Here is a 9,340-nt window from a genome sequence, read left to right on the forward strand (position 1 = left end):
AGTGCTCAAAGTAGGCAGAAAATAAATGTTTCTTTAAATTTTGAAAATAGATAAACATACCCATGAATTTTTAAAAAACGCTAAACATGAAATGAAAGTTGGAAAATACAGAAAATTTTTTGTGAAGAATTTCATTTTTGTCAGGAAATAGACTTGAATGACTTGACAAATGCCCTCTCTCAGCCTTCTTTTCCTCAAGAGAATACATCCACTCTTCTCTCCACTGAGGATCTGCCCTTCTAGTAATAGCCACGGTCAGATGCAGCTATCTGCCTTGCATTCTCAAAACATTTCGCACAAAACTCCACTTGGGAAGTAATCATGCTATACCACAGAAGCTTCTGTCCCTGTCCCTCTGGATTGTAAACTATGTTCTAGAAAGATCTCATAAACAACAAACTGAGTTGTGTGGAATTTGGTTCCTCCTTAAACTATGCAAGGAGTCTCCAATCAAATTTTTGTTTATCAAAGACCTGAATCACTAGTAGTGTGTCTCCTTCTCCTCTGGCTCTTCCACCCAACTACCACCACTCTACCTTTTCTTCTTCTTCTTCTTCTCTCTTCCTGTGGCTCTGGGGAATTATATTTCCGACCCCCAATCCTGCTAGGTCCAGGGAATCTGAACTGAAGAACACAAAGTTCCTATCTGCAAATTGCTTGCAGCCAAAGCCTTCTTTCTGTCTCCTGTATTGCACTTAGTGCCTAGCATAATATATGTGTCTCCTGTGAGAAATCTGTTTCCTGTGCCTGCTTCTGAGGTGCTGAAGAGTCCTCGAACTTGGCTTTAGAATATTTACCTTCTCCATCCACATGCTGCTTAAATTCTCATCTAAACAGTAAGCTTTAAATACCATGCCAATCACATAGTCTCAATCTCAATCTATACCTGAACTCTGTAATTATACAACCAACTTCCTTCTTGAAATCTCCTTCACGCTATTTCAGATGTCTCACACATCACACAGCAAAGCAGGGAGGGCTCTGAGCCCCCTCTCAGTCTGCCTGCAGCCAAGGTATTCTCCTTTTCTGCAGCTTTAGCTCTGTTTGAATTCTGCGGACTCATCTTCCACCACCACCCCTTTTCTGACATCCCCGTAGTTAACTACCAGAAATATTGCTGGTTGTGCACAAGCACGTATGCATGTTCATTGTCTGTGTCTTCCACAAGCACAAGATATAATTAGGCTAGAAATTTTGGCCATTGTATTAATCACACTGTCCCTGAAGCTTAACATATGATAGGTACTCAATAAAAATTGTTGAATAATTTTTTTTAATATTTCTGAAAGAAAGAACAAATGGGTACAAAGGATCTCAGCCTAGCCTTCTAGATGAGCAGACTTAGGAGAAGTATTAATTATTCTTTCATTCACAATGAGTATATTAGTCACAGTTGGGTAACTAGAACAAAATACTTGGGGAAGCAGAGTTTATAAAGAAAAGAAGTTGAGTTAAAATTATGGAGTTGCAAGCCCAACCCTGTGTGCCCCCATTGTCTGGGCTCTAACGAGGATGTGATGCCAGTGGTGAGATTGCACATCAGAGCACGTGGGCACTTAATTGGAGCAGAAAGAGAATCAGAGATAAGACCCCATGGTTCATCTGGGGGACTTGTCTCCAGGAAGGTCTATCTCCTAGGGCCAATAGCATCTCCAAATACTGCTACCCTGAGGACCTACTGCTACATCTGGACCTTAGAGGACTGCCACGCCACACCAGGGCAATGAGCCAATAAAGTCTTTCTGCTAATAATTTTAGAACCTAAGATCAAACATATAATACTTACGTAGTAAGAAAAAAGGGAAAAGTTGTTTTTAAAATTATTTCATGTCATAATGTGCTAGAAGCATTCTATCAGAGGGATGGAAGAAGTCATAAATAGATAAAACTAATTGAAGGGCTGGCCAGATAGCTCAGTGGACTAAAAAGTGCCTGCTTAGGCAGAGCACAGCAGCTGGGGTTTGATCCCCGGCTTCCCATGCTGGCCCTGCCTCTGGAACACACTGAGACAGAGATTGAGACTGGGCATGGTGGCGCGGGCCTGTAATCCCAGCACTGGAGAGACTGAAAACAGGAGGATCATTATGAGTCCGATCTATGTAGTGAGACCCTGAACTAGCATCTATACCAAATGAAAAAAAAAAAAAAAACCACCTCTAATTGAAAATTCTGATTAAATATGGAATTGGTCAAGAAATAAATGCAATTAAAAAAAAATCTTTTATTTTTTCCAGGAAAAAAGAATGAAAGAAAAATCCACGAATTGGGAAAGACACTGTATATGCTTCTTGTTCCAGGTACACAGTATTGAAGTGACAGAAGATTAAAAGAGAGGAAGTAAAACCAATCTGTGCTTCTCCTCTAGCACTGGAGCCAAAGCTGCACCATGTGTGGCACGCAGAAGACGCAAGTGCAGCAGCAAGACTTGTGGGCACTCGCTGCCCCAGATGGGGGACCCACTGCAGTGATTTCATCTCTTGATCTAGCGAAAAGTTCCTGAGAAATATTAGCCACAGAAGCGGTTCAGGATATTTGTCTGACCCTACAACACTTGTCTGAATTTCCTGTACGACCCACTTCACCAAGGAGGAAGGTTACAGACTCTTTCCTGCACTTGTAATCCTTGAAAGGAATAAGAGAATCATAATGGCACATATAGATAACATTGCCATTTTAACTTTCTATATGGAATTGTGTGTGAAACATCCACAGTCTCCCTCAGAGTGATTCAAGAGGCAGATTTAACAAAAAATGTCAACTCCTGTTACGGGGAGTGCCACACGCAAATCACAAGCTGAGAAGGAGAAAGGCAGCGCATTTCTGGAATAAAGTGAATTCTGCACACCAAAGGAAGGCTCCAAAGTCAAGAGAAAAACGTAGGAAATCAACCAGCTCAGAGGCTTACTGGTTGATTTTATACCTCACAGTTTACCTTCAAATGCAAAATGAAATTTCCTGTCTGAGTTCCTAAAGGTGAACAGAAATTAACTGATTGAGTTTTCATCTTTCAGGGGCTACAGTTCTCTGACACCTACACTATATGTATTCATCCAGGTCTTCTGAGAATCGGACACCAAGGTATGATTAAAAACAAGAAAGAAAACTTTATTTGAGGAAATGACTGTACAAAAATATAGGGAGTGAGCTGAAGGGCTGAGGGAGCCAGAAGACCGCAGTACAAGTCTGAGGCCTCCTAAGCAAGGAGACAAGCAGGAACATCAGTTCAAAGTATCCTCAAGCTTCACTGACAGCCCCCTGGTAATTAATTCAGAAGGGTCCTTGTGTCATTAGCAGCAACTCAGGATTTGCTACTTTCCAGGGCTTGTCCACTTTAGAGTCTCTCAGTCACTGGCTGGGAGGCACCTATGGGAGCTGGATTTTAACACACATGCAAGAACAGAGGCCAGAGACCAGAACCTAGGGCCCTCAGCGCAGTGTTCTCCCTGGAATTGGAGGTTTGCAAGGAGCATTTGTGCTCACGGCTGTTTGCTGCACTACAGTGCCAGGATGGCGCCAGTGCAGGATAGTAAAGACTGTATTTCCTAAGTGTGTGACAAATACTAATTCCCTGTTCCTGAGAAAGGAATTAAAAACCTCAAAGAGTTTATTAGTGATGATCAAGAAGAAAATTGTGTCCTAACTTCTGGCCCTAGAAGTTCTGTCTTTTTTTAAGAGGAAACTCATCCCGGAGCACTTAAAATTTAAACGGCATGATGCACTTGGATTCCAAGCATCACTGATAAGCTTTTGCACAAGATCCTTGAGTAAGAGGCCCACGTACTGAGACGCGATGGCAAATGCATTCATGTGGGGGGTGCTGTAATTCATTGCTATGGCTGAGATCTGAAACACCCCCTGAAAACTCATGTGTTCAGAGGAGGGGCTTTTGGAAAGTGATTAAATTAGTGGTGAACTGTGTTGGTCAGTGTTTGAATCCATTGATGAGTTCATAGCTAAATATGCTGTCCTTCCAAGGTCAATTAACTCAGGACATATGAGAACTTGTACTGTAATGTCATGTACCTCGGTAGTGTTCCAAATTTTCTGATCAAGGAGATTGTGGGGCCAAAGAGGAAAGAGATCGATGACGTAGAGTGTGCCTAAGGAGAGTCACATGGGGAGAAAACATTCTCTCAGTCTTTCACAGAAAGCACATTGGCCAAGCAATGGCCGTGACTCATTCACATGGCTAACAGTGACAAAGGATCTACAATCTGAGGTACAGGATCTCAGGATAAATCCTGAGGGGATTTGACTGAACTTATCAGCCCCAAAAGCTATAACTCTTGTTGCATAGGTCTTGCTTTGTCCATTGCCAGTGAAGTGCAAGACCCAATACTATTATGGACTACTGGACTCTTTTAGAATATTTTGCTGAGTTAACACACCTTTATTATTCAAATAACAGAACTAAACAAAAAAAGGGGATACAGATGAATGTCCATTTTGTATCTGTGTATTCAAAATGGTTATCTGTGTATTCAAAATATATAGTTACATTCTCTTAATGAATAGAGGGATTTGTTGTAATAGTGTTTGTAAATAGGATAAGTCCGCATCTTGTACAGCAATTAACCACTAGGAAGAATGTATGCAATGTGTTAATTATTGAAACTGTCCTACCAATTTGGTTTGAAACTGTCTCATTGCTATTTGTTTCTCAATAAAATTATGGAAAAACAATTTAAAAAATAAAAATAAAATGAATAATATAAATCAGAATATCAAGCAACTATAAACTATATCAATTAGATACTAACAAAATTATTTCTTGAAAAAAAATATGCTGTCAGGAGACTGAGCTTGACTGGAAGAGATGTGGGGCATGGGGAGGGGGATCCTTCCCAGATTCCTCAGTTCACTCCCAGCTTCCCAGGAAGAGATGTGGGGCATGGGGAGGGGCATCCTTCCCAGATTCCTCAGTTCACCTTGGCTTCCCGGTTGCCAGAAGAAGAGCAGCTTCCACTTGATGTTTCTGTGCTGGGGCCAGCTCACCACAAATGGGTGGGAAAGGGACAATTACTTTCCTAAACCTTGTAAGGAAGGAGCTGAGGCCACAGCACTTTAGTTTTGAAGGCTGGAAGTGCTAGTTTTATTCACAGCACAGCAGAGAAGCAGAAGTAAAAGACAAGAATAGAAAAGAGTCTCTATTGAGGAGGATGCGGAGAGATTCCAAGGGAGATGGGCAGATCCCCTGACCTGAGACAGGGAAGGCAAGACTTTATGGACATATAATAGGAACAGAGTTTGAGGGGCAGGTTTAGTGACACACAGAGAGCTGATTGGAGGCTCCCTTGTGAGCGTGGAAAAGGTAAAAGGAAGCTGTATCCAGGACTGGAATGGGGAAGAAGGAGGAAGTGGTCATGGGGAAGATAAGCTGTTATTTTGGGATTCAGCCACATTAAATCAGGGTCATGATAATCTAGTCATTCATACTGGAGCCTGAACCTATCAAGAAGCACTTGTGAGTATTTCAATGCAGTGAGCAATGACCAGGGGTCCCCACATGCTTCTGTCTGTGGAGTACGTGGGAAAAGCCACCAGAAGGCGGGGGGGGGGGTTGAGGCATCCTGAAATCCCACTGAGGGTTCCTTCTGTGGAAGTTCTTCATCTCCAAGTAAAGTAATGAGAAGGAAGTTACCTGCTTATTCTATAAACAGGGCTCATCTACAAAACTTTTGGCACGAGAAGAGACTAGAGAGCAAAACTCTGCATACAGTTGTTAAATGTTGAGTGTTTCAATGCAGGAATGAGGGGAGGAAGGGAGAGTAGTACATTAATTTTTATTTCCTAGAACAAGTTCTAAGAGGAAATTTCAGACATTGCCACAGCCACATAAGAAGGCATCAGTGCACCTCGGAGGCCAGTTTCTGGGTGCAAGTTCTGACCAGCTACAAACATATGGAGAATGAGTGACGCTGAGAAATCAAGGGATCCAGTGGAGGTGATGAGCCAGGGTTCATTTCTGTTTCCCTGGATCCTTCACCTGAGTGAGAAGCCAAGCCAGCTGGGAGGAAGAGCTCGAGACAGGGAGGACACCTGCAGTCCCTAGAGAACCAATCTGGGAACGGGATTTCCTTGCTCCTTCCCCTTAGAGGCCTGAGATCCTACCTGAAAGCCTGGCTGAAATTTTCTGAATTGGTTCCTCCCAGGCTCCCAAAGGGCTCCAGCTTGCCAGAGCCAGAGGAAAAATCTAAACAGTGTAAACAAAACAGAGAGTCAGTGTGGCTTCCTATGACAGTGAAGGGAAAATAAAAAGGCAAAGCAGTCCCTGATCGCAAGGGAGAAGACTGGAGACAGCTGATGCATCACCTGGTACTACTGAAGGGTTTACAAAAATCCGGTGATATTTTTTAATCATCTTGCATTTTAGACCTTTAAAGTACAAATATGGATTTCAAACATATCAAGGGAACAAATTAACTTAGAAAAATGGTAATGCTTTCCAAGGTTGCACCTGCCACGAAATTGCTCCAAGTTTGCATTTTCCCCAGGTCTCGGGTGTGTCATTAGGCCAGATTGATTGCCCTCCTCCCCCGACCAACTCCCCCATTAGAGGGTTATTGTATGGAAATTAATGGAAGGTTGGGAACATTTTTTTGCAGCTGCAGGAGTTGGAGTCAGTTTTGATTAAGCGCTAGAAACCCACCAGGCTCTTTGCTTTAGCTGCCTCTTTTATTATCCAGCTCAACACTTGCAGGCTGGCCCTGTCTGGATCTGCTGCAGCCTTCGAGATGCTACTGTTTACACTGACTCATCTTTAGTTTTTCTAATGTTTCCCAACTCAATTTCCCCGTTCATGTGCCAATTTGATGTGAACCATTAAATCAACCTATTGATTTCTCATTTTCTGTGTCCCTGCTCTCCCCACACCCCAAGTCCACAGCTGAGTTTCAGAGATGCCTGAATACGGTGGCAACACAGTATCCCTAAACCTGACCTTATTCCCACAGAGAAACTACTGTAGGGCTAAACTGGCAATCAGAGCAGAGACAGCCCCAGGGGATTTTGAGGTGTAAATGAGGGCTTGGATTGGCTGGTCAGAAAACTGACAAGTGAAGGCTGACAGCTTTCCTCTCCAAGGGCTCTGTGAGGAGCTTGAATGTGTCCCAGAAAAATTGGCGCTCTGGCAGATAAGGAGCTGATCTGCTTGTCATCCAGGGTCAGCATCAGGCTGCAGCAACTGGGAGCAGCAAGACGTGAGGGGACAGAAAAGCAAGGGAGGACACAGGTGCCAGTTGTCAACAGAGAGCCGGAGAAGGGAGGTGGGGATGCGGTGCAGACTGTGGGCTTGTGTGTGTATCAATTCTAGACCACTCTTTCTGCCTCGGTTCTTTTCTCCTTTCTCTGCAGCCTTTCATTTACCTTCCCTCACAGTATATGTTCATTAGCCATCTCTGCCAGGTGTTGTACTAGATGTTGAAGCTGGGAAAGAAAATGGGTGATAGATTCGCAGTTCTGTGGAGATGACAGACACATAAACAGAAACTTAGAGTGTCACTTGTACAGCATGGGTGTATGTCCTAGAAGAAAGGCATTCCAAATGCTGTGGGAGCACAGCAGAGGTGACAACAAACCGTCTGAAATGTGGGGGTAGGACAGGGGTGTCATGGAGGAGACTAGGTCAGGAGAGGGACACTGAGGCTTGCTCTTGGACACCCACCTGCAAGGGTGGCAAACATGGGATTCTGCCAAGAGGTGCATGAACAAAAGTATGAGGAAGAAAAGCCTGCCCACAGAGGTTTCTAGCATCTGGAGTAAACATGGAGTAAACATTGTGCATGATAGGAGTGAAAGGAGACACAACTGGGTTATGAATGAGGTGCTCAACATGCAGAGGAGCGGGGACTGTGTCAGCACTGGACCCAGGGGCCCGGAGGATCCTGAGCATAAGCATTCCTTATGCTATTCTGGAAATAGCTGTGTGGGGGAGGGACTTAAGTGGAGCACCTCAGAGGATGAGGGCAGCCGGTAGTAGCACCGCTACTCATGTGAGAGTCCATGAAGTATCCACAGTAAAACAAGCACCCCTGGTATCCTCTCAGACCAAGGATAAGTTCTTGGTCTTATTAAGTTCCCTGACACACTGAATAATGTTTCCTGCCTCTAGCAAGTGAGGATGGAGTCAACCTAAAATAGATATTTGCCAGTGGTCAGGAATGAACTCTTGGTCTCCCTGGCTTGATTGATGCTTCCAGGACAGCATCTGAGTGGGTTATGTGGCCCACCCGTTGACCTCATGAGTCTTCTCCGTAATCCAGGGAGAAAATTAGCTCCTGCCTTTGAAGAGCGACGTCTGACCCTCGAGCTACAGACTCCTCTGTGAGGCTGGAGCAAGAGCAAGCCTGATCTTTCTTCTGAGGACTGAGTCTCAGTGACAGCCCATCTGGGGGCTCAGGGGAATACTTCGATTCCCTAATTCTTCCAGGTGCCCACCCACATCATTCCCTTATCACGATGCCCACTTGCAAGGCTAACACCTTTCACAAGCTGCAGAGCTGGGAGAAGCAGCTGCTGTTGCAAGCACCTGCGGTTATCAGAAAAATGCAATAGCCAATTGACCGCTACTATCTTGAATTCTTCCTGCTTAAGTCAGCCTGGGGATTAACGTTTGGACAGCTCCAAATGATATACTAGGAGCCAATTTTTCTTTCCCCCCAAGGGCAGCCACCTTCCACCTGACAGAATAATCCGCAGAGCTCATTTGGGAATCCAGCTCATCTCAGTCCTTTAATAGCTTTAAAGGGACAAACTGATTCCCCAGAGCTGGCAATTTATGATCCAGACAGCATCCTCTTAGACGAGCAAAAGGGAAGCACCCTCTAAAGGCTTTCTCCTGCTGAACTGTGGCTGCAATTCCTGCCCTTTCTGCCTTCCTTCCTTTCTTCTTTTGTTCTTTCTTTTTTCCTGTCTCTTTCCATCTACCCCTCCTATAAACAATGAAACTGAGAAGTCTTCTGAATGCCTGAGGAGTTGTAACTATTGTGCCAAGAAGAAGGTTGTGATTATTTCAGCACCTGCAGTGCTTAGGGGTGTTTGCAACTGTTCTTTAGCAGCCGTAAGAGTGAACTGCCTCCTGCTGCTTTGGGAGGGGAGGATGGTACCAGGTCATGAGACTTCTCACACTGGGGAAGCTAGATCTCATGTGCAACACACCACAGTTCTATCAACTTGAAGAACGGCTCTACAGGTGAAGACACCACCCACATTCCCACTTTGAGTACTTATCCTAGCTTAGTGAATACATCACAAATTCAGAGTAGCCTGGTTTTAGGATCTCAGGGTAATTCTACATGTTTTTTCAAGTCAAGATGTCATGAAGATGGGTTCCATTTGTTTC

The sequence above is a fragment of the Octodon degus genome, unplaced genomic scaffold (assembly GCF_000260255.1).
Source record: "Octodon degus isolate 3935 unplaced genomic scaffold, OctDeg1.0 scaffold00131, whole genome shotgun sequence".
Classification (NCBI taxonomy): Eukaryota; Metazoa; Chordata; class Mammalia; order Rodentia; family Octodontidae; genus Octodon; species Octodon degus.